Source organism: Chenopodium album, chromosome 23 (assembly GCF_948465745.1).
Source record: "Chenopodium album chromosome 23, dcCheAlbu1.1, whole genome shotgun sequence".
Lineage (NCBI taxonomy): Eukaryota > Viridiplantae > Streptophyta > Magnoliopsida > Caryophyllales > Amaranthaceae > Chenopodium > Chenopodium album.
In genome coordinates, this window is record NC_137856.1 from 15,564,608 (window position 1) to 15,577,817 (window position 13,210).

The 13,210-nt window shown below is 38.0% G+C and overlaps 1 non-coding gene across 1 annotated transcript; it reads left to right on the top strand.

Moving 5' to 3' along the window:
• The first annotated feature begins 1,260 nt into the window (after window positions 1-1,260).
• LOC145609832 (small nucleolar RNA R71) lies at window positions 1,261-1,365 on the top strand. The gene has a single exon (XR_014106115.1). It is a non-coding gene; the product is annotated as a small nucleolar RNA R71 (small nucleolar RNA).
• Window positions 1,366-13,210: the final 11,845 nt, after the last annotated feature.

The window sequence follows — 13,210 nt, forward strand, 5'->3', positions numbered from 1 at the left end:
GCTTCCTTTTGTTGGTGAGGATGTCCTTAAGAAATTTGGAGTAAGATGGCATTTGTGTCACTACTTCAAGAAAAGGGAGATTGATGTGCAAGTTCTTCATCACACTTAGAAATTTTGCAAACTTGTCATTCAACTTCCTCTCCGTAAGCCTGTTTGGAAAAGGAACCGGTCGATTAAGGTTCCTAGTCTCATTAGGAATTGAAGTTGTCTTCTCGTTGTTGAGCTCCTTCTTCTCCGAACTTCCTTCGACCTCATCAACTTTTTCCTCCTCACCTCTCCTATCTTCATTCACACTCTCTTCTCCTCCCTTCTTTGCCTCACTATCCCCCTCACTTGGACCATCATAGGAAGTTCCCGACCTCAAAGTGATTGCCTTGTATGTATCGGGTTTTTGGTTATGAGATGGGTTAGGTTGTGGTTGCCCAAGTAGAGTTGATGGTGAATTAAAAGGATTCCTCTCGGCCAATTAAACTTGTTGTTAATCAACCATCTTGTTGTGTGCCCTTATTTCTTGCATTTGTTGCCCAAATGTTTGCATTTGTGAATGCATAGCTTGAAGGAGGTGTGTGGGAGTTGGCTCCGCTTGAGGTACTTGTTCTTGATTTCTTTGGGGCCCTTGGGTTTCATTGTTGTATTGGTTTTGGTTGTTGAATTGGTTTTGGTTGTTGTATTGGTTGTTCCTAGGGTAGCATCCTCTTGGGTTTTGGTTTTGAGATGGAGGTATATTTTGGTATTTGGGGTTGGAATTGTAAGAAGGTTGAGCTTGTTGGCCCCATTATTGAGGTTGAGATGCAAACTCGGGTGGTGGTTGTCTCCAAGCTACTCCACCACCACCTCCTCTAAAACCGTCTTATCTTGTGTTGTATGCCGCCACATGCTCGGGGCTCAAAGCTCCACAATAAGATGTATCATGGTTCGTTCCTCCACAATTTTGACATGAGAAAGAGTTGACTTGAGAAGAGCTTGCTCCACCACTTAAGCTTGCATTAACATTTGTGTTCAACTTTGAAAGCCCTTTTGTGAGTTGCTCAATTTGATGTTGCAATTGATCGACCTTCTCCAATTCATACATCCCACCTTTCTTCGGTGCACTCCTTCTTCTACCTCCCCAAGAGTAGTTCTTTGCTACCTCCTCGATTGTTGCTTCCACTTGATTTTGAGGGATCTTGATTAGTTGTCCACCCGCCCCCGCATCCAAGTTGGCTCTAGACATGGGCTCCAAACCATCGTAGAAAAACCTCATGAGCAAACTTTGATTGTATTCATGGTGAGAACATGCTTGTACCAACTCTTTGAACCACTCCCAAGCTTCATTAAGACTCTCATCCGCTACTTGTTCAAATGATGCAATCTTCCTTCTCATCTCGGCAGTCTTCTCCTTGGAAATGAACCTCTTGAAGAATGCCTTAACTACCTCCCTCCAAGATGTGAGTGAGTTAGGCTTCACTTACTTCAACCACTTATTTGCTCTACCCAAAAGAGATTGTCGAAATAAATGCATTCGGATGTACTCTTGAGAAACTTGGTTGGTTTGAATCATGGCACATAGCTCAAGGAATCTATCTAGGTGCTCTATGGAATCTTCACTTGTAGAACCCGAAAATTGCTCCGATTGAACCATTATTGTATATTGGGGATGAGTTGTGAAGTTACTCTCCGTGACGGGTAAAAAAATCCCTCCCGTGAGCTCATAATCCTCCGGATTTCCAAACTCACGAAATAAAACATCATCTTCTTGTCCCGCCATTGATTCACTTTGCGATCTAGAAGAGTAAGAATCACTCCCACTATCAATTATAGCACCAAGTCCTCTTCCTTCTTCTTGAAAAATCCTACGGATTTGTCTTAAAGTTCGGTTGATTTCTTGGTCAATTTGATGGGTAGGTGGTCCTTGAGATCTTCTAAGCATTCACCAAAGCTAGGCAAACAATTAGCAATCACAAGTATGATAGAACAAAGCAAAACAAAAAAAAGCAATTAAAATTACTCTAACAAAAGCAAATTAGACACCAAACAAGCCGCTTCCCCGGCAACGACGCCAAAATTTGATCGGGCTAGGATAGGTCGTTGGTACTACTACCCCTAATCAAATTAATTACTTATAATGCCTAAACTTACACTAAATTAGTTAGTGACAAGTAAAGGGTCGATCCACTAAGGAAGCACACTCATTTAACATCAATGTTACTAATGCAAGAGTAAGAAGGGAAATGCTTTTGTTGGTTTTTGGATAGAAAGCACTAAGACTACAAACAAGCAAATATAAAGAAGATTCAAATCAAGAGAGAACGATGCTAGGGGTACGAAGGTTTCAAATATGATTGAAATGAGGGGGAACAATATTAAGCATCATGATTAACATGCCAAAAGATATAAAATCCTACCTAAACAATTCATTTTCATGCAATTGTTTAGGCAAACCAATAAAAATGGTCTAAATTAATTAGGATCATTTTCATGCATCCCATTAGGTACAAACTAACCCAAGAATAAAGAAGCACAATACATGGAACTCCATTTTAATAACTTATTCTCATGCAATCATTAAAATAGAGGTGATCTAAATCTTGTTCAAATCATCTAATGCATTTAAACTAGAAGGCAATCAAATAAGGTGCTACAATAATCTCAAGTCGATAAAAATCATATTTTTCATTGATTTAAGGCATGTAATCAATCCACTAATCATCATTCATCCATCATTCAATACATATTTTACACCCCCCTTCCCCTAGCTAAGAAACTAGCCTAGAAAAGGGAGATTAGACATGATAACAAAACTAAATGAAAACAAAGTAAACATGAAGGCAAATATGATCAAAAACAATGAAAATACCAAAAGATATCAATCCACAAAATACAGAGAAATAAACAACTAGAGTGCAAATAAACAAAGCTAAGAGAAAAGATTAGAGATTACTAGATAGGCAATAGTAGAAAGATTAAAACTTGCAAAGTTGATTGATGGATTGAAATGAAAGTTGAATCAAAGTTGCATACATGAAGATAACTTGAGTAATACTACCCTTTCTCTCTCTAAGATTAGGGTTTAATTGTTTCTAAGATAAGGCTAGATGATCCACTAATCTACCCTACGACCTATATATATATAGGTCCCTTAAAAGATACAAAAATACGAAATAAAAAAAACTGAAACTAAGCGGTGCGCGCGTGCGCCCTCGTAGATCTTGTGCGCCCGTAGATCTGTGGGTACGGGGTATTAGACCCACGGATGCGCGCCTTCTCCCAGCATTTTGCGCGCTCACGCTAGAAGAGTGTGTGCCCGCGCACAAAGCGCGCACAAGGCACACACAACTCCCTTTTTTGGCTCTGCTTCTGCTGCTGTCTTATGCGGGTTTTCCCAGGGCTGCGCGTCCGCACATATCAAAGGCGCGCGCTAGCACACAAAGCGCGCCCAAGGCGCACAAAACCTTTTGTTTGTGTTCTGTTCTTGAGGCATTCGTGCGCGGGTTCTCAAACTGCTGCGCACCCGCACACAGGGGATTTTGGGGTTGAATTGCTCTTCTTCCAATGCCTTGATTCCTACAAAACAAAAACAAAGAAAACAAGGATAAAGGCAAACAAAGAAGAAAATAACAAAAACGAGAGAAAAAGGGGGCAAACAAGCTACAAATGGGAGGGAAAACCCGTAAAAGAGCACTAAATTGTGGCATAAATGCCACTCATCATGATTGCTCTAATATTTTTCTGATGTTGTTCAGATGTTATTCTGCTGATTTTCTGATGATGATTCCTATCTGCTGCTATGATGTTTCTCTGTCTGTCCCACTGATATAAATTTTTGATGTCCTGTTGTTATGCTGCCGGATTTCCGGCTGATTTTGCCTGGAAGTTACTAACAATTTTCTTTGTATATAGTTTTCTTTATTTCTTTTGCTCTATCTAGGTTGTTTATCTTGCATCTACTTGGAGATTTATTTGGTGATTCTCGTTAACGCTTTTATTTCTTCGCTTTGCATGGATTACCTGGTGAGACCTTTCCTTTACCTTCTTTTATTTTCTTGGTTGCTTAGAATAGGATTAGTTTAGGGAAGTTGAATGGTTCGAGGATGTATGTGTATAACACCTAGCGTGTTTGGGATCTTATGGTGTTGATGCCATTAAGATCACTTGTTCTTCGATTGGGATTTATTTGTTGCATTTACATTCTTGTTATTATCTTCATCTCTTACTCTTCCTATTTCTTTGTTTTTCATTTTGTTCTTTTGTTGTTGTTTCTTGCATTTTCTTTTTGCTTTGATTTTCTTTTTGAGGCTTTTTCTTTTTCTTTTATCCCCTTTTTATGAGTTGGACTTTATATCACTCGACTTTTGCCTTTGAATGATTTTCTTCCTAAATAATAGAGGTTTGCACATTTTGAGATTATGCTCGGTTGATTGAAGAATTAATTCATGCTAAGGTAGTTGGTTAGAACTAAGAGGATCATGAAACTGGATTCTACTTGATTGTGGCATATTGGTAGTTGCTCCCTATGGTGGATTTGACGTTTATAGTGAGTTTTTGCTACATCCATGTGAGTTCTTTGTTTTTCAAGCCTTCTTCTTATACTTGTATGAGCAGCATGGATCCTTGACTTCTTGCAAACCTAATCTTGAAACTTAACTCATAAATCTTGACTCCGAGACCGAACCATTTAGGGAGGAAAAAGGCATATTTTCGGGGTGGTATTTTTCTATTTTTAGGATAGTTTTATTCATTTTTTTTTTTGGGTTTACATTTTCCTTATTGCTAACCAATTTGGGCCTATACCTTTCTTTTCTAGCCATGTACTTAGATTCTTGAGCCTTTTGTTTCTTTTCATTCCATTTTTGGTTTTGTGAAGCAAATGGTCATCTTTTGGAGTTGTGGTGTATAAGTTTGGATTTGGTTCTAAATGGAATTGTACATATTTTGTGAATAATGGCAAATGAGTATGAGTAAAAGTCGTCCTACATTATACAAGGCATGGACAAATAAATGCAAAAGTTGAAAAGGCCGTCCAAAGTTAAAAGAGGCGAGGATAATGCATTATTGAAAAATGAAGTATGAAAAATAAAAAAGTGAAAAATGAAATATTCAAAAATATTTTGATGTATTCTTTTCTCCTTCTAAGCATTGAGGACAATGCTTCGTTTTAGCTTCGGGGAGAAGCGCTTACGCTTTTTGTGTATATGTTTGTGATCTGTAGTCTTAAATAAGCTTGGGGGTATAAGGTGTATGTATTTTTGTTTGGATTGGTGATTACTTGATTGTGATTCTAAGAAAGGTGATAAGTGACATTTATGGCACTCATTTGATCTCTTTCCTGATGAATTTCATTTCATTTTATAACTCTTTTCTTTAGTTTTCCTTAGTTTTATTCTTAATTTCTTCATTTTGTGCTCTTGTTTGTTAGTTTCTCTATTTTGTACATTTTCTAGTTTATTTGTTGTTTTCCCCTTTTATTTGCTTTTTCTCTTTTATTTGTAGGTTATGATTGATTGTCCAAGGATTCCTGAGCTTCCTTTCAATGGTTTTTATCGCTTTTGATGCCTTATGCTAGTGCAAAGAGCTCCAAGTCAAGAGGGACCCGTCGAGCAAGCTTCAAGACCTTTGTTGTGCACTTTTCATGCCTTGTGTTCATCATAATTCCAAGAAACGTTGCTGCCTACTTTGTTCCCCATCACCATCATCAAGGGTGTGTGCACCACATGATCTAGGACGAAGAAGAGAGGAAGCTTACCCACGAAGGTGCGGGCGCACACGGGGAGCGTGCGGCCGCACAGGTGTCAAGTGCGGCCGCACATCAGGCGCGTGCGGGCGCACCTATGAGGGAGTTTTCCGTGCGCGCCTTTCTCTCTCCTAAGAACGGCCGCACCGGCGGGGGTCTATTTTTGGACGTCAAATCTAATTTCCACTTTGTATATATTGTTATTTCCTTCCATTTTTATTGAGAGAATTAGATCTTCATTAGCTAGGATTAGATTAGATTAGATCTTAGATAGAGAAAAACACTTGTTCTTAGCTTTTTAGAGAGAGAAAATGTGGGTTTGATGATTGATGATTGAAGATTGCTACATTTGATTTGATTTCTATCAAGTTTGTAAGGATTATTTACTCTTTAATGCAATTTCATGTTTGATTTCATTAATATTGTTGTTTGATTTGGTTAATTAATAGTTTAATTGATTTGGTTTGAATTTGTTTATTTCAATTGATGAATTTGGGTATGATGATTAGTTTAGCTATGATCTTGATGTTTTTCATGGATTGTGAGTAGTTTGATTGGTAGGGTAGTGGTGAAGCATGTATTAATGATAAATTGAGATTAATTTGGGGAAATTGATTGAGTTGATAATGTGATTAAATTGGTTGATTGATTTTGTGCATGTGTGTGCTTGATTAGGCTTGATCACCCTTGTTTTTCACACTAGATTGCATTGTGAGTTCACATTGATACGGACCATTGATTTGTGGCTTACTTTTACTCGATTGAGATATCTTTTGACATTTCCTAGTTCGTGTTTGATGTAGTTTGCGCTAATTAGACCTCTAGGAGAATAGCATGATGTGCTCTTTTGGTTGCAATTTCGATTTTCCCTCACATTGCTTGACTTGATTGATTGACCTCCCAAATTTATTGAAATTCGTTGTTGATACATGTGGATCCATTCTCCTAGTGTCTTTACATTTGATTTAATTCATGTTCATTGCATTGATTACCTTTAGCTTTTGTTCTTACCATAAACCCCGCACTTGATTTCGAGGTAGCTTAACATTAGACAATAGGCATTCAATTTCCATTCCCTTGGGTTCGACCTCGACTTACTACTATACTCTTATAGGGGTTTGTTGAGTTATAAGTATTGTTTGATTGGATGGGGAGGTAGCCCAACGACCTACCGTTTCCGCGCCCATCAAAATGAGAAGCGCATACGCTTTTTGTGTATATCTTTTTTATTTATAGCTTTGAATAAGCTTGGAGGTGTAAGTATTTTTGTTTGGATTGGGGATTACTTGTTTGTCTTTCTAAAGAAAGGCGCCTTCTTTGCTTCACTTTTAGGAAAACCACCAAATTTCAAATTTTTAGCCTACCTTCACCCTTTATGCCTTACGTTACAACCTTGGGGAAAGACCTTTCGACCTAGATAGTTGAGTTAGTATTCGGGGGAGGGCATCATGGGTCATTGCCTAAGGAAAGGGGATGCATAGTCGAGATTGTCGAGTAGCCTAAATAAATCTCTTTTTTCGGTTCCTTCGAGGAATCATTGGGATACTCACTAAGGGGAGATTTGAGAGTAGTGGGGAGAACACGGTAAGATTGTTTGGGATGAACGTGGATTGTGATGTCTAGTTCCTATGCCTAGCATACCCTATGTTTCAATCAACCTTAGATATCTTGAAAAGTGCATACCTTAACTACTTGAGAAAGACTTTCATTCATTTACATTATAGTCTCTATGTGAGTTCATTTCGCAAAGGTTTTGTTTTCATTTTCTTTTCTTTTATTTTTATGGTTTGCCTCATTGATGATTGGTGGAGAGTTATGGGTCAAACTCTTAGAATACCCTTACGAGACCTCACTCTTCCTCATAGGCGACTTTGGGGTTTAAAGGGCTTGTTGTAGCTAAAAAACCCGTGATTCCTACGACAGTGAGTCTTAGTGTATATCCTTATCTTGAGTCTTTCTTTTTCATTTTCAATAAGTTTTTCATCCTTGATCTTTCATGCTTTATTTTGCTCGAGGATGAGCAAAAGTTTTGCTTGGGGGAATTTGATGAGTAACATTTATGGCACTCATTTGATCTATTTCCGGATGAATTTCATTTCATTTTATAACTCTTTTCTTTAGTTTTCCTTGGTTTTATTCTTAATTTCTTTATTTTGTGGTTTTCTTATTTAGTTTCTCTATTTTGTGCATTTTCTAGTTTATTTGTTGTTTTTCCTTTTTATTAGCTTTTTCTCTTTTATTTGTAGGTTATGATTGATTGTCCAAGGATTCCCGAGCTTCCTTTCAATGGTTTTTATCGCTTTTGATGCCTTATGCTAGTGCAAAGAGCTCCAAGTCAAAAGGGACCCGAAGAGCAAGCTTCAAGACCTTGGTTGTGCACTTTTCATGCCTTGTGTTCATCAAAATTCCAAGAAACGTTGCTGCCTACTTTGTTCCCCATCACCATCATCAAGGGTGTGTGCACCGGATGAGCTAGGACGAAGAAGTGAGGAAGCTTACCCACGAAGGTGCGGGCGTACACGGGGAGAAGGCGGCCGCACAGGTGTCGAGTGCGGCTGCACATCAGGCGCGTGCGGGCGCACATGTGTGGGTGTTTTTCGTGCGCGCCTTCCTCTCTCCTACGAGTGGCCACACCAACGTGGGTCTATTTTTGGACGTCAAATCTTACTTTCCCTTTGTATATATAGTTATTTCCTTCCATTTTTAGAGAGAGAATTAGATCTTTATTAGCTAGAATTAGATTAGATAAGATCTTAGATAGACAAAAACACTTGTTCTTAGCTTTTTAGAGAGAGAAAATGTGGGTTTGGTGATTGATGATTGAAGATTGCTACATTTGATTTGATTTCTATCAAGTTTGTAAGGATTCTTTACTCTTTAATGCAATTTCATGTTTAATTTCATTAATATTGTTGTTTGATTTGGTTGATTAATAGTTTGATTGATTTGGTTTGAATTTGTTGATTTCAATTGATGAATTTGGTTATGATGATTAGTTTAGCTTTGATCTTGATGTTTTTCATGGATTGTAAGTAGTTTAATTGCTAGGGTAGTGGTGAAACATGTATTAATGATGAATAGAGATTTATTTGGGGAAATTGATTGAGTTGATAATGTGATTAAATTGGTTATTGATTGATTTTGTGCATGTGCGTGCTTGATTAGGCTTGATCACCCTTGTTTTTCACACTAGATTGCATTGTGAGTTCACATTGATACGGACCATTGATTTGTGGCTTACATTTACTCGATTGAGATATCTTGTGACGTTTCCTAGTTAGTGTTTGATGTAGTTGGCGCTAATTAGACCTCTAGGAGAATAGCATGATGTGCTCTTTTGGTTGCAATTTCGATTTTCCTTCACATTGCTTGACTTGATTGATTGAACTCCCAAATTTATTGATTTTCATTATTGATGCATGTGGATCCATTCTCCTAGTGTCTTTACATTTGATTTAATTCAAGTTCATTGCATTGATTACCTTTAGCTTTAGTTCTTACCATAAACCCCGCACTTGATTTCGGAGTAGCTTAACATTAGACAATAGGCATTCAATTTCCATTCCCTTGGGTTCGACCTCGACTTACTACTATACTCCTATAGGTGTTTGTTGAGTTATAAGTATTGTTTGATTGGGTGGGGAGGTAGCCCAACGACCTACCGTTTCCGCGCCCATCAAAATGAGAAGCGCATACGCTTTTTGTGTATATCTTTTTGATTTATAGCTTTGAATAAGCTTGGAGGTGTGAATATTTTTGTTTGGATTGGTGATTACTTGATTGTGTTTCTAAAGAAAGGCGCCTTCTTTGCTTTACTTTTAGGAAAACCACCAAATTTCAAATTTTTAGCCTACCTTCACCTTTTATGCCTTACGTTACAACCTTGGGGAAAGACCTTTCGACCTAGATAGTTGAGTCAGTATTCGGGGGAGGGCATCATGGGTCATTGCCTAAGGAAAGGGGATGCATAGTCGAGATTGTCGAGTAGCCTAAATAAAGCTCTTTTTTCGGTTCCTTCGAGGAATCATTGGGATACTCACTAAGGGGAGATTTGAGAGTATTGGGGAGAACACGGTAAGATTGTTTGGGATGAACGTGGATTGTGATATCTAGTTCCTATGCCTAGCATACCCTATGTTTCAATCAACCTTAAGTATCTTGAAAAGTGCATACCTTAACTACTTGAGAATGACTTTCATTCATTTGCATTATAGTCTCTATGTGAGTTCATTTCGCAAAGGTTTTGTTTTCATTTTCTTTTCTTTTATTTTTATGGTTTGCCTTACTGATGTTTGGTGGAGAGTTATGGGTCAAACTCTTAGGATAACCTTACGAGACCTCACTTGCCTCATAGGCGACTTTGGGGTTTAAAGGGCTTGTTGTAGCTAAAAACAACCGTGATCCCTACGACAGTGAGTCTTAGTGTATATCCTTATCTTGAGTCTTTTTTTTCATTTTCAATAAGTTTTTCATCCTTACTCTTTCTTGCTTTGTTTTGATCGAGGACGAGCAAAAGTATAGCTTGGGGGAATTTGATGAGTAACATTTATGGCACTCATTTGATCTCTTTCCAGATGAATTTCATTTCATTTTATAACTCTTTTCTTTAGTTTTTCCTTAGTTTTATTCTTAATTTCTTCATTTTGTGCTTTTCTTACTTAGTTTCTCTATTTTGTGCATTTTCTAGTTTATTTGTCGTTTTTCCCTTTTATTAGCTTTTTCTCTTTTATTTGTAGGTTATGATTGATTGTCCAAGAATTCCCGAGCTTCCTTTCAATGGTTTTTATCGCTTTTGATGCCTTATGCTAGTGCAAAGAGCTCCAAGGCAAGAGGGACCCGAAGAGAAAGCTTCAAGACCTTGGTTGTGCACTTTTCATGCCTAGTTTTCTTCAAAATTCCAAGAAAAGTTGCTGCCTACTTTGTTCCCCATCACCATCATCAAGGGCGTATGCACCGGATGAGCTAGGACGAAGAAGAGAGGAAGCTTACTCACGAAGGTGCGGGCGCACACGGGGAGTGTGCGACCGCACAGATGTCTAGTGCTGCCGCACATCAGGAGCGTGCGGGTGCACATGCGTGGGTGTTTTTCGTGCGCGCCTTTCTCTCTCCTACGAGCGGCCGTACCGGCGTGGGTCTATTTTTGGACGTCAAATCTAACTTTCCCTTTGTAATATATATACTTATTTCCTTCCATTTTTAGAGAGAGAATTAGATCTTCTTTAGCTAGAATTAGATTAGATTAGATCTTAGAGAGAGAAAAACACTTGTTCTTAGCTTTTTAGAGAGAGAAAATGTGGGTTTGATGATTGATGATTGAAGATTGCTCCATTTGATTTGATTTTTATCAAGTTTGTAAGGATTCTTTACACTTTAATGCAATTTCATGTTTGATTTCATTAATATTGTTTTTTGATTTGGTTGATTAATAGTTTGATTGATTTGGTTTGAATTTGTTTATTTCAATTGATGAATTTGGGTATGATGATTAGTATAGCTTTGATTTTGATGTTTTTCATGGATTGTGAGTAGTTTGATTGCTAGGGTAGTGGTGAAGCATGTATTAATGATGAATTGAGATTAATTTGGGGAAATTGATTTAGTTGATAATATGATTAAATTGGTTGATTGATTTTGTGCATGTGTGTGCTTGATTAGGCTTGATCACCCTTGTTTTTCACACTAGATTGCATTGTGAGTTCACATTGATACGGACCATTGAGTTGTGGCTTACATTTACTCGATTGAGATATCTTGTGAAGTTTTCTAGTTAGTGTTTGATGTAGTTGGCGCTAATTAGACCTTTAGGAGAATAGCATGATGTGCTCTTTTGGTTGCAATTTCAATTTTCCCTCACATTGCTTGACTTGATTGATTCACCTCCCAAATTGATTGATTTTCATTGTTGATGCATGTGGATCCATTCCCCTAGTGTCTTTCCATTTGGTTTAATTCAAGTTCATTGCATTCATTAGCTTTAGCTTTAGTTCTTACCCTAAACCTCGCACTTGATTTCGGAGTAGCTTAACATTAGACAATAGGAATTCAATTTCCATTCCCTTGGGTTCGACCTCGACTTACTACTACACTCCTATAGGGGTTTGTTGATTTATAAGTATTGTTTGATTGGGTGGGAGGTAGCCCAACGACCTACGTTTCCGCGCCCCTCAAAATGAGAAGCGCATACGCTTTTTGTGTATATCTTTGTGATTTATAGCTTTGAATAAGCTTGGGGGTGTGAGTATTTTGGTTTGGATAGGTAAATAACTTGATTGTGTTTCTAAAGAAAGGCGCCTTCTTTGCTTCACTTTTGGGAAAACCACCAAATTTCAAATTTTTAGCCTACCTCCACCTTTTATGCCTTACGTTCCAACCATGGTGAAAGACCTTTCGACCTAGACAGTTGAGTCACTATTCGGGGGAGGGCATCATGGGTCATTGCCTAAGGAATGGGGATGCATAGTCGAGATTGTCAAGTAGCCTAAATAAATCTCTTTTTCCGGTTCCTTCGAGGAATCATTGGGATACTCACTAAGGGAATATTTGAGATTAGTGGGAAGAACGCGGTAAGATTGTTTGGGATAAATGTGGATTGTGATGTCTAGTTCCTATGCCTAGCATACCCTATGTTTCAATCAACCTTAGATATCCTGAAAAGTGCATACCTTAACTTCTTGAGAAAGACTTTAATTCATTTGAATTATAGTCTCTTTTTGAGTTAATTTCGGAAAGGTTTTGTTTTCATTGTCTTTTTTTTTCTTTTTATGGTTTGCCTCATTGATGTTTGCTGGAGAGTTATAGGTCAAACTGTTAGGATACCCTTACGAGACCTCACTCGTCCGCATAGGCGAGTTTGGGGTTTAAAGGGCTTGTTGTTGCTAAAAACAACCGTGATTCCTACGATAGTAAGTCTTAGTGTATATCATTATCTTGAGTCTTTCTATTTCATTTTCAATAAGTTTTTCATCCTTGATCATTCTTGCTTTGTTTTTCTCGAGGACGAGCAAAAGTTTAGCTTGGGGGAATTTGATGAGTAACATTTATGGCACTCATTTGATCTCTTTCCGGATGAATTTCATTTCATTTTATAACTCTTTTCTTTAGTTTTCCTTAGTTTTATTATGTATTTCTTCATTCTGTGCTTTTCTTACTTAGTTTCTCTATTTTGTCCATTTTCTCGTTTATTTGTTGTTTTTCCCTTTTATTTGCTTTTTCTCTTTTAATTGTAGGTTATGATTGATTGTCCAGGGATTCCCAAGCTTCCTTTCAATGGTTTTTATCGCTTTTGATGCCGTATGCTATTGCAAAGAGCTCCAAGTCAAGAAGGACCCGAAGAGCAAGCTTCAAGACCTTGGTTGTGCACTTTTCATGCCTTGTGTTCATCAAAAATTCCAAGAAAACTTGCTGCCTACTTTGTTGCCCATCACCATCATCAAGGGTGTGTGCACCGAAAGAGCTAGGACGAAGAAGAGAGGAAGCTTACCCAAGAAGGTGCGGGCGCAC